At 35.1% G+C, this 18,866-nt stretch overlaps 1 protein-coding gene across 14 annotated transcripts in view; it reads left to right on the top strand.

Annotated features, from left to right (window-relative positions):
* The window catches only part of ATXN1 (ataxin 1), a 504,682-nt gene that overhangs the window by 179,476 nt on the left and 306,340 nt on the right, over positions 1 to 18,866 (top strand). For 13 of the 14 annotated variants that reach the window (XM_074272282.1, XM_074272211.1, XM_074272284.1 and 10 more), the window contains one exon: positions 8,806 to 8,949. The gene's annotated coding sequence lies outside the window, so the exon portion shown is untranslated. Of the gene's footprint in view, positions 1 to 3,968; positions 4,199 to 8,805; positions 8,950 to 18,866 lie in introns of those variants that run through there. The other variant, XM_074272283.1, reaches the window with a different exon arrangement.

The following is an 18,866-nucleotide window of genomic DNA, read 5'->3' as shown; positions in this document are numbered from 1 at the left end:
TAGTATAGAAAGATTTGTTAAGTTCTTCATTGAACAGTGACTGCCTTATGGGAGGGTTGGTCAAAACTACTAAATGTCATCTAAAAGACTTTCCCAGCTTCTGAATTTGCATGTAAAGCAAGAACAGTCCTAGGCAAAATTGTGAAGCAGATAGCTGTTCTTCTAAAGCTAAGGCTGTCCTTTAGGCTTCCTCCCTTTCACCCAGGGCCTTCAAACTCTTCTATCATCTTCTCTCATCAAAACTTTTATCTTAGGTAAGGACTTTACTCCTTACATCTTAGATATACTGAAAGACCTTATTATATTACATCTGCTAGGGCTTTATTTCTGCTATATAAGAAGCTAGAAAATGGAGCTCATCTCCAGGAGGTCTGTGACTCTGTTTTTGCTTCTAATTTTCTCTCTTTTTGCCAAAAGCATAGTCTGATTTGCCATAATTATAATTTTATCCTCCATTCCTCCCATTAATGTAAATTTCTTGATAGCAGGGATTCTTTCATTTTTTTTGTCTTTATTATCTCTAGTACTTAGAACAGTGCAGTGAAACGCTGTAGAAGCTTAATAAGTGTTTGTTGATTGATTGACCAACTCATTAAATAAAAAGAGGAACCAACAAAGTGATGTGCTATTATGGAGCTGATTTTCACCAACGACAGAGAAAAACTGATTGCTGGAATGGGATTTATGTTAGAGAAAGAAGAAGAAATGTAGGGAAAAGTCTTTCATGTGTGCTAGATTTGGGGAGAACAGCTTTCATTCAGAGTATAGCTAGAATTTCCTATGATATATTTCTATAGGGAAAGTTAGCCCAAGAAGAATAGGGAATTCTAAAGAATGAAAATCTAAAGATAGTAGGAGAATTTTTTTTAAAAGGAAAAAGGGGAGTTGCCTAAAGAGAGTGCTTATAAATGAACAGAAAATTCACTAACCCACTTAAATTTTTCAAATGTATAAAAGATGGAAGCAAAGGCAGCTATTGAAGGATGAATATTAAAATGTAACAGGATTATAAAAATATCAAGAGTGCTAATGGTGATAATGAGCTGAGACTAGTGAAAAGAGCTAATACTATAGCTAACAGAGGCTTTTGAGCTATGTTAGGGCAAAGAGAGAATCAACAGATGGAGAAAACTACTGTTTAGGGTGAATGGGGAAATAATAACCAACAATGGAGAAGGAATTGAGCTACTGGACTTTTTTTTCCTCTGCCAAAAGAATGATTTTTTGGACTGGAAATGACAAAGTCAGAATGGCTGATGGGGACTTGATTCATCTCCAGGATCCCTAAGGAGAGATAATAAAAAAGTATTTAGTTGATCTTGATTATTTTATGTCTTAACTCATGAAATCACTTCTTTTGATAGAAAAAAAACTAGAAATTGTGATTTCTGAGGTACCATAAGCCAGCTTTGAAAGACTGAGGAGCACTGGAGGGGTAAGACAGGATTAGAAAAGAACAAATATTTCAATATTCAAAAAAAAGGAAAATAATGAATTTTGCATCCTAAAGAGCCAATGAGCATTTTTTTCTATTCCTGGAAAAATTCTAAAATGTGTTGTTAAAGAGATGGTTAGTGAACATTTAGAAAAGGAAGCAGTGATAACAAAGAGACTGCATGAGTTTTTTTAGAAAGAGCTCATGTGAGACTAACTTTGTTTCCTTTTTTGATTGGGCTTACTAGAATGGTAAATCAGAGGAATGTTTTAGATATAGTTTTAATAAACCAATTAATAAAATCTCAGTCTTTTCTTCTGAACAGGTTGAGGAGTGCAATTAGATATATTTAGAACTAGTTGAATGGTCGACCATACCTTAAGAATTACTTTGATATTCTCAGGGAGAAAAGTCTTTAGTGAAGTGCCTTAGAAATGTATTCTTAGATTTGTATTATTAACCACTTTTCTCACTGACTTCCATAGAAATATAGATATTATATATATATACATATCATATATATATATGTGTGTGTATATATATATATAGTATATATATATATATATATATATATATATATATATATATATATACTATATATATATATATCAGATAAGCAGACAATATAAAGTTTTAGGGCTTGCCTGATACACTGGAGGACAAGGTAAGGATTTTGATAGGCTAGAACATTGGATCAGTTCTAATGAGATTCAGTAGAGATAGATGAAAATTTTTACATTTGGAAATCAACTTGTAAGATGAGGATATAGTTTATTTGGGAAATATATGGGGGTTTTAGGAAACTGGAAACTCAAATTACAAATAAACAAGATAATATTATGACCAGGAAAGTCAATGCAGCCTTAGAATGCATTATGGGATACATCATCTTCAATCAGTGAGGTGATAGATCATTGTATTCTTCCTGGTCATACTGTACCTGGAGTATAGTTTTCAATTCTGGACACCTCATTTTAGGAAGGACCCTGATATGTCCAGAAGACAACTAGATTGTTAAAAGCCTTGAGATGAAGCTATAGAAATATTGAGTAAAGTGCCTACAGCCTTTATCCTAAAAAAGAGAAGGTATTAGTATTCTGGGTGATAATGGCCTTTAAGTATTTGAATGCCTGTAGTGGAAGAGATGGATTAAATTCATTCTGTTTAGTCTCAGTGGTCTGAACTAGGAATACTGAGCAGAAGTTGTAAAGAAAAAAAAATTGATGTAAAGGAAAAAAGTTTTCTAACAAATATAAATAAATGTCCAAAAATATAATGAGTCACCTCAGGAGATTGAGATTTCCCCTTCACCTGAGACCTTTTAATGTAGATTACATGACCACTTGATGAATATGTTGCACCAATTCTTGCCTGAGTATAGTTTAGAGACTTTTAATCTTGGAATTCTGGAACTTTTAAATCAAATAAATGAATCTCTAATCATCTAGTTCCAGAAACTAGAACTAGAAGGGACCCTCAGAGATAATTTCTTTCATTCCCCCCATTTTTCAAATGAGGAAACTGAGGGCCATAGAAAAGTTACTTGCTCAAAACCGAGGTCAAAATCATAAGAAGCAGGATTTGATCCAAGGCCCTCTGGGTATTTACATTATACCATGCTGCTTCTTTTTGAAAAGGTCATATGATAATAGCGGTAATTTCCAAGGACCTCTATCAATGGTCAATTTAAGTATCTGTCTAGGGACTGATTTTGGATTTTACTCTCCTTCCTGGATATATATTCCTTATGTAAATTAAGGAACATGGCTGTTTTATACCATCTTTATAACAGCATGCTCAATTGTTTGTTTTTTCTTTTATTGTTTTGTTTTGTTTTTGTTTTTATGCTGAGGCAGTTGGTATTAAGTGACTTGCTCAGGGTCACACAGCTAAGAAATGTTAAGTGTCTAAGGTCACATTTGAACTGAAGTCCTCCTGACTTCAGGGCTGGTGTTCTATCCTTTGCATCTGCCCCCTCAGTTGCTTTTCTTTTCTGTGGATGATGAAATGTTTGTTCTTTCAGTCTCCTCACATAATCATCCTGTTCATGTTACTTGTGCCACTGGATGCCTGTGTGTAAGTCCTTCCTACCCTGTCCCCGCCCAGTAGTTACTCAGTTCTAGAACTGGGAATTGTAGTAATCCTTCATTGAAATAAAATATCCACCCACTGTCTGGGTATGCTTATCGAGATGTCCCCCTCTGAACTCCAGAATAGCCTTCTGCTTCTCCTTCTGCTGCTTCTTCTCTGTGGGCCAGCCAGGTAGGTCAGAGCTCACAAGAGATTATGTTGCAAATACACATCATTTCCCCTGGACAGCCACTGGCTCTTCTAATTGCAGTCTGAAGTGCAATGGAAACACACCCAGCAGGGCTGTGGAGTGTGGGTGAACATGTAGGTTGAACACCTTGGAGACACCCGTCTCTGACGAAGTTCAGGATCAGCCTTCCTCCTTCCTACTGATGAAATTCCCTGACAAAGCCCGAAGGAATTTTCTTTCCACCAGAGGTGTTTATAATCTCTAATTTGCTCACCCCTCCTCAGTCCTTTGGCAGACTGCCACTGAGCTCACTGCACACTCTGGAACTCAGAAAGGTGGGGCTCATCTCCCAGCTTGCCCATTGCACTGGATGCAAATAAGGCAAGAGACAGACTTTCTGGCGAACGAGGGACAACCATTCCTTCTCACACAGTTGCTCTGGATGTTTGCATGTTGGCCACCCAGAAGGCCAATCAGAAAACAGAAAGGTGGTCACTTTTGCAGTAAGTAAATGAAAGGGGGTGCTTAGATTCATCTGGGGGCAGCTGGCCCAGCTTGTCTGAGCAGCAACTTTGCAGCTTATTAATTTAAACACTGAGGAGTGCCTTGTGCTGTTGGGGAAAATAGAAGCTAGGAGAATAGGCCTTAATGAAGATTCTTTTTTTTATATCTGTTTTGAGTTTGGTAAGGACTCCCCTCCGGAAGAAAAATAATTCGACAAGTACTCATGTAGTATTTGATACAACCTCAGAAAGGTTTGCTTAGTGCACTAAAACAGGTTCTGACCTCATTTCCCAGAGGAGTTATAAATGAAAAAAAAAAAAAAAAAAAAAAAGAGTACTAATTAGTGCCTCATTAAGTACTTACAGTGAAGTATGATAATTCTTCTGAAAAGATAATCTAGTAGATGAATAAAAAGCCAGACTCACCTTTAAAATAGCACTAGAATACAAAGTCATTTTAAATCAAAGACTTCTTTTTCACATTGGTGAAAAATTACAATGTTTTAATGGGCCCTATACATAACAGCACAAAGGGATCTTTCAGAACATGCTGATGTTAGAAAAGTTATCTTTCTTGAAAGCTGTCTCATAGTCTGAGTTTCACCTGAATGGTTCCAGACAAAATCCTCCCCCTCCCCCATGTTTTTAGGCGACAGCATCAAGAACTTTAAAAACAAAATGCAGACACTTTGTTTACGTACCTTATAGTAAACAAATTGAAGCCTGGGAGCTTCCTCTTTTGAGAAGGGAATGTTCCCTCCCATAGTTATTATCTGGCTCCATTCCAATGAGTTTACCAGACTGAAAAGGGAAAGTACCAGTGATGTGATTAAATTGAGGGAGCCATATTGGAACTATGCTTAATTAAGACAGTGTGAAAACCTAATAAGGATTTAACAGAATCCAGGATATTAACCTGAATCCTCAGATAACCAAATTATTAGTCACCCCAAATCAAGCATTTAAAAAACAAAAACAAAAAAGCAAACAAACAAAAAAAAGCTTAGTTTATTAGAAGGAATGCTGCATTTGGAGTAAGATTCTATTGCTTTCACACTCCCTCCCTTAAAATGATAACATTCTGGGACTACAACCACTGAGGTGAAGAGGAAAACCCCTTCCTTACATCTGTGAAATAAAGGGGCCGGTGCCTGCTTTAGCAGCACATACATTTTTTTTTAAAAAAAGTGGGGGAAGGGGGTTGGAGTGATCATTTCCAACGTACCTTTCAGTTTCAAATCTTTTCTTTCTTGTAGTCCTTAGTGAACTTTTTCAAAGGCAGATTATTCAAGTTTGCAGGTTATCCAGATACTTCCTTTTGCTGTCTACCTTTAACTGTTCTCCTTCCCACCTCTCTCATAGGGAGTACTTTTTTGTGCTTGCCTTGACTAATTTCAATGAAGAAAGTCCCTAAGCAAAGCAATCTGAAAGGAAGAGCTACTGCAAGATAGAAATCATGCATGTGCAGAAGCCAAGTAAAAGCTTTCTCTGAGATTGTTCTTGGTCCATATTTACATACCTCCTCCTTTTTTTTATTTTAATACTCATGAATTGATCATATTTTATTTTACACTAGAGTTTTATACTTTTTTTGGTCCATATTAAATCCTAATTCTGAGTTTTATGATCTTTTTGGCCTTAGTAAACCCTAATTTTGATTTGGACTCTATTAGATGTTAAAGTGCCAAATGCTTTAAATTAAAATGTAATTTTAATCTATTTTCAAATAAATGGCTTTAAGTACTAACATTGAGAATCTGGTTTGGGGTAGGAAAAGGAGATCAAAAAAGGAATCATAGTCTTTGGCTCTTTTCAACATGTCTAGTGAAGAATTAGTTAAATGGGTGGGACTATTTCTTTACCAAGAACCTTTTAAAGGTGTGCTCAGTTCTGCTCAGCCCTACTGCAGCCCTCCTTGTAGCTGTAATGATTAGAATTGTGCTCCTCTGTGTATTTTCTTTTTTTTTTCTGTTTCATCCCTTCCATTTTTGCTAGCTCTGACACTTAGTTCTAGCAAATCAGGTTTTGAGAAGGTAAATCTGCATGAAAGCATCTAGTGAACATGGATGGACCAGTTCAAAGCTGAGAGTTTTATCTAAAGAGCATTTTTCTGTGTGTTTTTTTCTGTCTCTCTCTGATTCTGTGTCTCTCTGTCTGTCTGTCTCCTTCTCTCTCACTCATTCCCCTTCACCTTTTCTCTTTTCTTTCCAACCCCATTTTGAATCACAAATTGTCTATATGTTATTTTCTACAATAATTTTATACTTTCTTATTGTTCAATTGTGTCATTCAGTTGTGTTCAACTGACTATTCATAACTCTATATGAGATTTTCTTGACAAATACACTGAAATGGTTTGCTATTTCTTTCTCCAGTGTATTAAGGCAATTAGATGTTGATTTACCTGCCTGAGGTCACAGAGCTACTCAGTATACTCAAATAATGTGTTGTTATTGTTGTTGTTCTTGTTCAGTTGTATCTGATTCTTGTGTGACCCCATTTGGAATTTTCTTGGCAAAGATGCTGAAGTGGATTTCCTTCTCCAGTTCTTCCCTTTTAGTACATGCTAAATGCAAAATGTGGCACACCCAAAAGTTGATAAAGCACCAAATGAGGGGGTAATCTTACTCCAGTTCATGGTCACTATGACTCTAACTCTCAAAAGATAAGAATTAGAGTCAAAAGACCTTAAAGTTCATTTATTCCAGTGAGACGTGCAAATTCCAACGTGGTTCCCTCCCCCATAATTTTCTACATTAGAAAACTAAAATTTACAGAGGTTGTGACTCATCTAACTAATGGTTATAAAACTAATGCCACTTTTTCTTTCTCCTTTCTAAAGTTTATTTCATTGTACTTAGGAGGCAGCTAGGTGCTTTCAGCATGATTTCATAGACTTACTGGGCAAGTCACTCTGCCTCAGTTTCCTTATCTATAAAATAATAATAATAATAATAATAATAATAGCACCAAATTTCCAAAGCTTCAAAATGAGGTGATATCTATAAAATACTTTGCCAACCTTCCAATGTTACATAAATACAAGCTATTTGATATGTGGACCATACATAAAAAGTTTACAATTCATAAAATTTTATGGAATATTAATTAGACAAAAAACTTAGTGACATTTATAGTTACCTTATTATGCCTTGCAATCACTGGAAACTGATGAACATCAATCTCTGTTCTGTTTGCCTGGCAAGAAAAACAATATGTGGTAAAATTTTGTAATTATTTAGACTAAAAGCTCATGAAATTTAAATTATAATAACTTATTTCTGGCATTTGGATTTTGGCAAAAAGATTTTGCACAGTCAATACTTCTTCATTACTGATTCTTTTGTGCCTTCATAAGTTTTGTGAATTCCTGAAACAAAGATTTGGCTCTTAGCTTTAATGGGAGAGAATTTAACCTTATTTTAAGTCTGGTGCCTCCCAATCCTCTTTCTTTCTTTCTTTCTTTCTTTCTTTCTTTCTTTCTTTCTTTCTTTCTTTCTTTCTTTCTTTCTTTCTTTCTTTCTTTCTTTCTTTCTTTCTTTCTTTCTTTCTTTCTTTCTTTCTTTCTTTCTTTCTTTCTTTCTTTCTTTCTTTCTTTCTTTCTTTCTTTCTTTCTTTCTTTCTTTCTTTCTTTCTTTCTTTCTTTCTTTCTTTCTTTCTTTCTTTCTTTCTTTCTTTCTTTCTTTCTTTCTTTCTTTCTTCCCTCCTTCCTTCATTCTTTCCTTCCTTTCTCTCTCTCTCTGTGTGTCTCTCTCAGTGTCTCTCTCTCTCCTCTCTCTTTCTTCTCTCTCTCTCTCTTCCTTTCTTTCTTCTTTTGTTTTTAAGTCATAGCCAACTCTTCCTACCCCAATTGGGGTCTTCTTGGCAAAGAAACTAGAATGCTTTGCCATTTCCTTCACAGCTCATTTTACAGATGATGAAATTAAGGCCAACAGGGTTAAATAACTTGCCCACAGTCACACAGCCAGTAACTATTATGACTGGAGTCTTCCTGTCACCAGGCTTGATATTATCCATTATACCCCTATCTGCCTGCATTAATTAGGTAATTTAAAAAGTTATATGGAATTATTTTATTTAAAACATTATTTTAAGAATCTTCTTGACCTAATGATTTACAATTCGTCTCCAGTAGGTCAGAAATCTCAATTATAACAAAAGTAGAAACTCTTATCTCTGATCTGGGTCTCAACTTGAGTCTACAACTTAGTACATGGTTTTTAGAAATTTCTGTATCTGAAAATTTAATTATCCAACAGTCAATCTAGTCATAAATTTCTTTAAATTTCTGTAGGCTGGGCCTTGACTGACAGGTATATAGCCTTTCCAGTTTGATGGAAGCTGTAAGAGCTATGTTTGTTTGGAATATGTTCTAGGAAACTGTGATCATCTTACTTTGAAAACAGGGAAAGAGAAAAATTGGAGAGATGGACAGACAGATGGGAGAGAGAGAGAGAGAGAGAGAGAGAGAGAGAGAGAGAGAGAGAGAGAGAGAGAGAGAGAGACTCCAACTAAATTAGAGAATTAAAGAACATGAAAATTAAGGATGATGATTTTTTTTATCTTTGCAGTTGTTTTATTTTTCTTTTTATCATTTTATTTTATAGATCTGGGCAGTTGATATTTATTGAATTTCCCATCCATCACTGCTTTCTACTCAAGCAGCATCTTCCTGAAAAGACGTTCCAGGGAGAAAGAATTCACTGTTGATGCTCCTACCCTCTTCATCATGATGAAAGCACATGATACAGGTAATCCCCACCCCAACTTCAGTTCTGTTACAGCTCTAGGATACATGCCATTTTGTTTTGATGACTTTATTGTGCTAGAATAAAAATTTCCAGAAGCACAACATTGGTATCAAATATGGCTGGTAAAAGTTATTCTGAATAGTTAGAGAGGAGAATAGTTGACAAGTTAGAGAAACAATTTTTTTTATTCCTAAGAAGTCTTGTACAACTTTCAGTGGTGTGAATGAAGCTTAGTGAGATTCTCAAAGCTTAATAAGATTCCCTTCTGAGAAAATAGATATTTAAAATTTTTCAAGAGTTTGTTTTTGCTCTTTTCCAGCTGCCTAATGTTGATATTCTGTGTGTCTGAAGTAATGAAATTTTATTTCTTTAAAAAGGGGTGGATGGAAGAATAAAGGTTATTAATAAAGACCATCAGTATTTGTTTACCTAAAGTTATGAAACAGGCTAATTTTGAAGTCTTCAGGCACTGGCAGTCTATACAAACTTGAAGGCAAGACAGTAGCAATGCACATAACTGTGATTGATCCTCCTTGATTCTGCAGAGATGTATCTCCTATATGTAGAATTTTCTCCCTTCTCGTTTTTACCTAATAAAATCTTTTACTTCCTTCAAAGTGTAGTTTTAATATTGGAGATTTTTCTAATCTATCTCTCATCACAGGGATTATTTTGTATCATTTTATATATAGTTTATATTTAATAATCTGTGTAGATGTTTACTTCTCCAAGAGAGTGTAAGATCTAAAGACAAAGATCGTTTCATTTTTTTTCACTGTGCCAAGCACAGTGCCTGGCTCCTCACTGGTATTCAGGAAATATTTGCCTAATAGACTGGGACCTTCAGTGGGTTCCAGATAGAAATGGAAGTAGATCTTTCATTTGGCAGATTCTTGATTTTCTAGGTTTCTTTCAGGATTTTCAGGGATTCTATCTTGACCAAGGCTGCTGTCTATTGTTTTCATCACATTGCTTTTTAGAGCACCCAGATGGATAAATGGTGGAGTGACTGATCTAGTCACTGTAGTAAAGCTGTAGTCAAGAGACTAATATTTTTTACACCTTCCAGTCTAATGACAATTCAAACCTGGCCTGCTTGATCAAGAATTCTGACCATTCTTTCAACATTCTCCATGCTGATTTCTTACTACTTAATTAAACAAACAGGAAATTAAATAAAAATAATACTTTAAATTACAAAATGGAGAAATTACAAAGTTGAGTCTATTGTAACATTATTTACTTCTCAAATTTTTCCTGTGCTTACTATGATTGGTTGAATTGTAAAGCATATTTACTAATTAAAGTCAATACATAAATGTGAGAGAGGCTAACATTCATATATATATATAAGTCTGAAATTCTAATATCACAAGCAATCAATCAATCAATAGGTAAATACTATGTGCCAGATACTGTGCTAATATCTTGGGATTAAAAAAAAAAAAAGCAAAAATATTCCCCATTCTCAAGGGACTTGCAGTGTAATGGAGGAGACAACATTCAAATAACTAGGCACAGAGGCTAGTCAATGAAAATGCAGAGGTGAGAGATAAGAGTGTCTTTCCTGAGGAAGAGCTTGGAGGTTAGAGGATTGATTGTGTGAAAGAGAATATAAAGATTGTAGAGATAAGAAAAGATGAAATTAGAAAGGGTGTGGATGTTTTCTTGCACATTTCCTTTATTTTTTCCTTCTCCCCCAAAAGGGTATTTCTTTAATTTTCTTGACACAATAAAGCAGAGATCCTCATTGGAATTTTGCTAGAAATTATGCATTTTCTGAGTAAATAATCATGTATCTGAGTGATCAATCCTGGGCAAGTAACAACTCTATTTGCCTTAGTTTCCTCATCTATAAAATATATTGGAGTGGGAAATGGTAAACCAATCTAGTTATTTTTGCCAAGAAAACTCCAAATTGGGTTACAAAGAGTTGGACACAACTGAATAGACTGAACAAAAATACAAATCATGAGGTTTATTGTTCACTTCAAAAATGGGGACATGTTGATAAATCACAATATATTTCTAATATATAATAAGCTACCTTTCCTGTTTATTACATCAAATCAAAGCTAAAATCTCTTAGACCCAGTCAGTCATATTCAGAACATTCCACCAATTTTATTTTCTCTCTAAAATGTAATGTAAATTGAAAGCTATCATGTGGTGTGATTTTTTTCCTTTGTTTTTAAAGAGGATAAAATATCTGTCTAGATACCCAGACAATAGTGCTTATTCAAGTAGTATAGATGTGTGATTGTTTGTGCTCCTAAAAAATGTAGAAGTTTAGATCAAAACTCTTCTTGGATCTAAATCTAAAAAACCAAAGAGAGAATATATGTATAGATATAGATATAGAATAGATATTTTTTCTGAGGCTTTAAAAGTTATGTTATAACTTATCCACATTTTAGAATTTTTCCTGGGCAGATTCTCTTCAAAGAAAAGAATGCTGAGTTCACATATTGAGACAGATAGTCTTAGCATCCAAAATACTCTTTGATTTTTAATTTAATACTTTTAGGAGCCCTTTTAGCACTCATTTTCCATGATAACTTATTGAAACCTCCCTTGAAACAAACAAAAACAGTTAGGCAAAACCAATGGAAGTGCAACCACATCTGACAATGGCAACACATTTCATACCTATACTCTCTTACCTTTTCAATGAAAGAAGGATTTCTTTTCACTTCCTTTTTTTCCAGAATCAAGATTGCAAATTTTTTAAAAAATTTATATTATTAAAATCTTTGTGTTTATTATGTTCTTGATTTTGTTTCTTTTTTTTTTTTTTTAACTAAGCGCCCTTTCATGCAAGTCTTCCTCTGTATTTTTCAATTTGGGGGGGGTTAGGGTGCAGGATGGGGAGGCTGGACCTCTTTCATTAGTCTATAAAACTCCTGTACTGGTGCAGATCAGCAACTGTTCCTTAATTTATCAGTGCTAGACATCTCCCAGGGACACTCAGGAGGCTTTGTAACTGGGTCAGGGTCCCACAGTTAATGTGCCAGAGTCAAGACACTTACTACTGATTTCAAGACCTGACCCTCTTACCTATTCTGCAAAGTTGGATCTGCCTTTTTTCTTACAATACAATAATAATTGTTCTTTATCTCCCTTCTGACCCTGTTAAGTAGTATTAATTGCCTCACTTGGTAAAAGAACAGAGACTGAAAGAGACAGACCAACAGACAGATTGAGACAGAGGTAGATATTTGGTTGCTTATCAGAATGGCCCAATGGATGGAGAAAGATAAAGAAAATCTTAGATAGGATAGGGTTAGGTCTTGAGTGCTGTTCTCATACATGCCATGAATAGTTCTTTACAAAGATAGTATATGACAGGAATCATAAGGTAGGAAGAATTTTTATTTTGGAGGTAGAGGACCTATGTTCAAACACTTCAACTTTTCCTTGGAAAAATGTGATATCTTTCTGATTCTTATTTTTTTCATATGTGCAATGAGGGAGTTGGACTTGGTGATTCCTTCTAGCTCTAATTCAAGAATCAAGAGTTTTTGAATATTATATGTAGAAGAAAAATCCTTTAAAATTATTTAATCCAATCCCATCATTTTACTGATGAAAAAACTAAGGACCTGTGACATGATTAAACTATTTGAAGTCTAATGGTCACAATTTATCTCAAATTTAGGATATTATATTTATAATTGTTGTGGACAAATCCTTTAAACACCTGTCTATCAGTTCTTTTTCTAGGTATGTATAGCATTTTTCTTAAGTCTTTCAGAGTTGTGTTACTGAGAATAGCAAAGTCATTCACAGCTGATCCCACAATATTGTTGTTACTTTGGATATAGTACATTTCACTTTGCTTAAATCCATGGAGGACTTTCCAGGTTCTTCTGAAAGCAGCCTGCTCATCATTTCTCATAGAACAATAATATTTCATCATAATCACATAATGTAATTTATTCAGTCATTCTCCAATTGTTGGGCATCCCCTCGATTTTCAATTCTTTGCTCTGAGAAGAGAGCTGATATAAATATTTCTGTACATATAAAGTATTTTCCTTTTTTAAAAAAATTCTTTTGGGATTCATGCTTAGTGTGGTATTGTAGGTCAAAGGATATTTTTTTTTTATCATTTATCATTGGAGAATGGCTCTTTTGCTCATTTTAATTTTTTAACAAATCTGACTCAGTTCCCCATACATTTGAGAAATGAGGCTTTCATCAGAGAAATTTGCTTTAAAATTATTTTCTCAGTTACTATTACTAACTCTGTTTCTCCCTGTTTATTCTGTCCTCTTTATCCTTTCACCCTGACTCTCCTCAAAGGTGTTTTGCTACTGACCACTTCCTCCCCCAATTTGCCTTCTCTTTTATTATCCTTCCTCCTTTCCCTCCTACTTTCCTGCAGGGTAAGATAGATTTCTGTAAATTAGTACCTTTCCTGCAACTTCTCGTCTTAATTGAATACTTAAAGGATAAGTAATTTGCTTAAGTCATACAGCCATTATAGGTCATAGGCAGTCTTTGAACCCAAGTCCTCTGGGCTCTGAAGCCAGTATCTCTATATTCACTGTGTGTCACACTGCTCTGCAAAGATAGTTCTAAATAGAGAAGCTTCTAAAATTCAGTTTGAACTGAAAGCAACTTTTTTGCATTAAAACATTAACATTGATTCTTAATTTAAAGCTATATGCCTTTCTTATTCCTTTTAAGCAGAATTCCGTGATTTTCTAGGTCACAAATTATTTTTTCCCTAGTCTCACTATATAAATAGATGGTCAGAGCACCTTTTTATACATAAATTCCACCTGTGTTTTTTATGTTACTAGGACAAAATATCATATTTTGGACTCTTATTCTTCTGACTTTAGCAACTTTCTCTTTTTCCCTGCTCACACTACTTTCTTCTCCTTACCTTTGTCATGTTCATTCTCTATAGCTTGGAGACATTTCTTTTTTTTTTTTTTAAATTCATTTTTCCAAATTATCCCCTCCCTCCCTCCACTCCCTCCCCCCGATGGCAGGCAATCCCATACATTTTACATGTGTTACAATATAACCTAGATACAATATATGTGTGTAAATACCATTTTCTTGTTGCACATTAAGTATTAGCTTCCGAAGGTATAAGTAACCTGGGTAGGTAGACAGTAGTGCTAACAATTTACATTCGCTTCCCAGTGTTGCTTCTCTGGGTATAGTTATTTCTGTCCATCATTGATCAACTGGAAGTGAGTTGGATCTTCTTTATGTTGAAGATTTCCACTACCATCAGAATACATCCTCATACAGTATTGTTGTTGAAGTGTATAGTGATCTTCTGGTTCTGCTCATTTCACTCAGCAACAGTTGATTTAAGTCTTGGAGACATTTCTTAAGTGATCACATCATTTTAGAGTTAGAAGGGATCCTGGTGACTGGCCTGGTTTATATCTGAGCAAGCTCTTCCAATAACATGGGTAATACTTTTCTTTAAGGTTTCTAGTAAGACAAAAATCCATTAATCTTTTCTCCATTCTGGTATAGCTAATTGTTACAAAAATGTTCTACATTCTACATTTTCCTTTATTTAACTTGCTTCACATTTTATCTTTTGAAGGCAGGACAAGTCAGGTCTCCTTGTGAATCATAGCTTCAAATACAAGCTCCTGCCTAGAACTTTCCTTTTTCTCAACAAACTTCCTCTAACTGATTTTCACATATCATATTTTTGAGACCTTCAACAATTTGATTGGCCCTTCTAAGTCATCACTGTCTCTCTACAATGAGGTACCCAGAACTGAATACAAAATAGCAGGTATGATCCAGCTTTGACAGAATGTATTGAAACAATCACCTCCCTAGGTCTGGATATTATGATGCTATTTATAAAACCTAATTGTGAATTAAGTTTCTTGGCTTCCATATTTAGGCATTTTGGTGTCTGAGTTAATTTTTCACTATGAATTCATATCAAGCTTGTAGTCCACTAAAAACCTGCATATTAATATTCAATCCTATCTTCCCCAAGGTAAAGGAGGTATATGAAACTATGTCTTTTGATATTTGACAGTTCTGTTTTTCTGGCAAAGTAAAATTTTCATATTAGAAAACATTTTGGCATATATGACTCTTTCCACGAAGGCATAACCTTTATAAAATTGTCTTGAAATGTATTTTGAGTTTTAAAATAATTTGCCAGCTTAGGTATAAATCAATTTATTCTTTGAAAATTTTGTACAAGATTTAATTGACCTGGTCACAAATGCCCATTGAGCCACAAAAACTCACATAGAATAATGTAAAACATTTTTGTCGCTGACACAGTAAAACATTATTGAAAGATTAAGGCAACTTTGTTGCCTTTTCTGCATTGACCTTATTAGGCAGAGAGCTTCAGTGATTTTTTTTTCCTCCTTGGATCCAATTCTGCTATTTTATATAGCGACAAACCTCATTATTCAGAGTAAAGGGCATGGAGCACAGATTGAAAGGAAAGTTGTGCATATGGCAGTTCCTCTACTTAGTGTTATTTTCCAAAATCATACACATCTTACAATAGAATCTTAGAGTTAGGGGTGACATTAGAGGTATTCCAAGCCAACCTAGCACCCAGTACAGAAATCCCTTAAACAAACCCTTCTCATAACTCTTTAAGACTCCAGGGGTGTTTCTATTTTTCATTTTCCTAATGACCTACTCTACTAAGACAAATTATTGTTGTTGTGGTTGTTGTCAGTTGTTCCAGTCATGTCTGACTCTTTACAAGAGCTTCCTCTTCAGTCTTCCTTGTTTCGAATTACTCAGATACCTTCTCCCAGTATCTCTGTATTCTAGTCTCAGATGAAGAGGTGATACATTCTTCAACTTGCCAAAGAAATCCCTGCTCCAATCTCCTTTTATTTTCTCCTCCAGATTGCCTCAGCTATCTTCTCCACTCTTTCTTTTATTCAATATTTCTTTACTTCTGGCTCTTTCCCTGCTGCCTACAAACAACTATTTCCCACAGACTCTGTATTTATCTTGTATGCACTTATTTATTTACATTTTCTTCCCCTCTTTAAAATATGAGCTTCTTTAAGGGAGGAACTGTTTTGACTTCTCTTTGTCTCTCCTGTGCTTAGAATTTTACTTGGCACATAGCAAGTACTTAATAAATATGCTTTGATTGATTGTCATATGGCCATACAACTTTTTGTTCAACACTAAGTTTTGATGTTGTTGAAATGAGATTATTAGCATCAATTTTTGACATAATTATTCTTAATGTATGCTTCAGAGGTAACAGAAAGAGCTTGTGATTTGGGGGCTCAAACTCTCAGATACAAGTCATCAAGGAACAGTAAACAGTAAGCTTATACCCCTGTGGGCCAGTTGGTACTTCAAGAAAACTGAATTGGCAAATATATGTGTCCAATGAACTTTAAAGTAAGATTAATCACAGCAGTACCTGTTGCCTGTTGTCTGACCAAATTGCATTGTTGCTAATGATATTCTGTAAATTGCTCCTGTTCCCCCACCCACTCCCACAAATTATTTCTCTGCCAAGAAACATTTGCTCTTTACCTTTCTCCCCTCTATCCATTGCCTCTCCTTTGCTTGGGATCTTAATAAACTGTAATGATACTTTATCTGCCAGTAGAGCATAATAGAGTATCAATTACTGTGAATCTTCCAAGTGCCTTTTTGGAATGCCCAAATACTTGATAATATTGGGCTCGAGTTCTTGCCCTGTGATCTATTCATTTTTTAAAGAAAAAAATTTTGATAACTGTATTTGATTTTAATCCATTTCTGTACATTTTATCAATTCAATTTTATTTTATGCATTTAAAATCATTGTTCTGAGAAGGGGTCCATAAGCTTAATCAGGTTATCAGAGATGTCCATGATTCAAGAACTCCTGGCATGTTGGGAAGAGGAATTTGGGTCATATCCCTGCTTTTGCTACTAACTGGTCTTGTGTTTTTATTCATCATTAACCCTCCCTGAGCCACTATTATCTCTAAAAAAATAATAATATCTAGCACTTAGACACAGCTTTAAAATTTGCAAAGTGCTTTAAAAATGTGACAGACATCATTTTATCTCCACAACACCCCTCTGTGCATCCATACAATATTCCTTAATAGTGTTTTCCCATTGCAAATAGGATCAATTGGGACAGCTAGATAATTCAGTGGTTAGAGTACTGGTCCTGAAGTCAGAAAGACTAGAGTTCAAATATGACCTCTGATTCTTCACATTTACTAGCTGTGTGATTCTAGATGTTATTTTACCCTAATTGCCTTACTAAAATAAAAATAAAAAGGTAAAAAGGATCAATAATAACACAGATAGGTACTATTATCACTCCTGTTTTATGGATGGGAAAACTGAATCAGGCAGAGATTAAGTGAATTGCGTGGAATCACACAGCTGTTTAAATGTATGAGCTCAAGCGAAGTCAAATCTTTCAGACTCTAGATTTAGCACTCTATCCACTGTACCACCTAGCTGACTCTAAGTATTTATTTATCTGCCAAGAACTGTGCCAGATGCTGGGAATACAAGAACAAAGGAAGGAACAGTACTTACTTGAAAGGAGCTTACATTCAAATGGGGAAATGAAAAGTAAACATTACACACACACACACACACACACACACACACACACACACACACATATGCAGTATGAATAAATACATATATGTAGACAGTGGTTAAAGGTAGGGCACTAAAAGTTGGGAGAGTCAGGAAAGACTTCAGGCAAATGATAAAGCATTGAGCTGTATCTTAAAAAGAATGGGGAGGAGGGATAGGAGGAAAGAGGGAGAAATTCTATGAGGTGGAAATACAGAGAGAGTAGTTTGTATGCATATGAAATGACCAGTGCAATGGAGATGAGTGGAGTGTCATTTATAAAGAACAGAGAGATAACCACTTTGGACAGTAGAATAGGAGCATAGGTCGAGAGGAAAAGGAGTGATGCTTAATAAAGGGCTGGAGATCTGTAGGGTCCAACTTTCCAGGGTTTTAAAAGATGGTCAACCTTTTTCAGTTCAAAGAAAATTTTAATTACTTCTAAGGCTCTAAAAAAATTCCATATTTTTGATTCTGCAATTCTATTCCTTAATGTTTCAGGGTCTTTGCTGAGTATTGTTTATATAACCTCTTTATGCATTTTAGTTTCTTAAGTTTTGTTTTTTTTTCATTTGTTCCTTTCCTCCAACATACTCAGTGGAGCTAATGACCAGTTTCTCCCAGGATGATAATATAAATACTCTTTTCAATTGTGAATCCTCTGCTCCCCAAGTACTTAAGATTATAAACTGATTCACAAACCTTACTGAGGGAAGTTCACTTCCCTTGCCACTGAAATCCATCCATTTCTGGAGTAAATTTGGCAGTTGTTTAATAGCCAAGCTGCAATACTCATTTTGACAGTTTAGGAAAAGGAGTGAAACAGAAATAGCAGTTTCCAAAATAAATCCAATTAAAACAGAAGGGAGAGTTAAGTTAGGGAAAGGATGGTGTACCCCCAAGTCGGCTTCTCTCTTCTCTGTTTAAATTAGGTAGATTTCAGCTTGAGAAGCTTTAATGAAATCCTTTTTGCAAGAGGAAGGCACTACCAATGCAGGCTGTGGGGATGCACAGAAGGCAATTTGACCTCCAGTCAGGAATCTCCCACATACCCCAAAATATTCAGGCTAGTCTAGGATCTCTTCGTGCCATAGCTTTTGTTTTCCTCATATCTTTTCTGTGTGCTAATTATCAGGTTCTGTGTGCACATAAGTAGTTCCTATTTTTATAACCAGCCTCCTCCCCCTGCCCAATGCATACAATATTGTCACCATTGAGTATTTTAGAGCAAGAGAATTCATTGGTAAAAGGTTGTGGGTAAGTTTCCCAATTGTAGGAGGGCATCATTCGAATTTGGTTCAGAGAGGGAAAAAAAAAAGCAGAATAGAATGGAGAAC

The sequence above is a fragment of the Sminthopsis crassicaudata genome, chromosome 1 (assembly GCF_048593235.1).
Source record: "Sminthopsis crassicaudata isolate SCR6 chromosome 1, ASM4859323v1, whole genome shotgun sequence".
NCBI lineage: Eukaryota > Metazoa > Chordata > Mammalia > Dasyuromorphia > Dasyuridae > Sminthopsis > Sminthopsis crassicaudata.
Note: the sequence above shows the minus strand (reverse complement) of the source record. Positions and strands in the feature narration are given on the sequence as shown.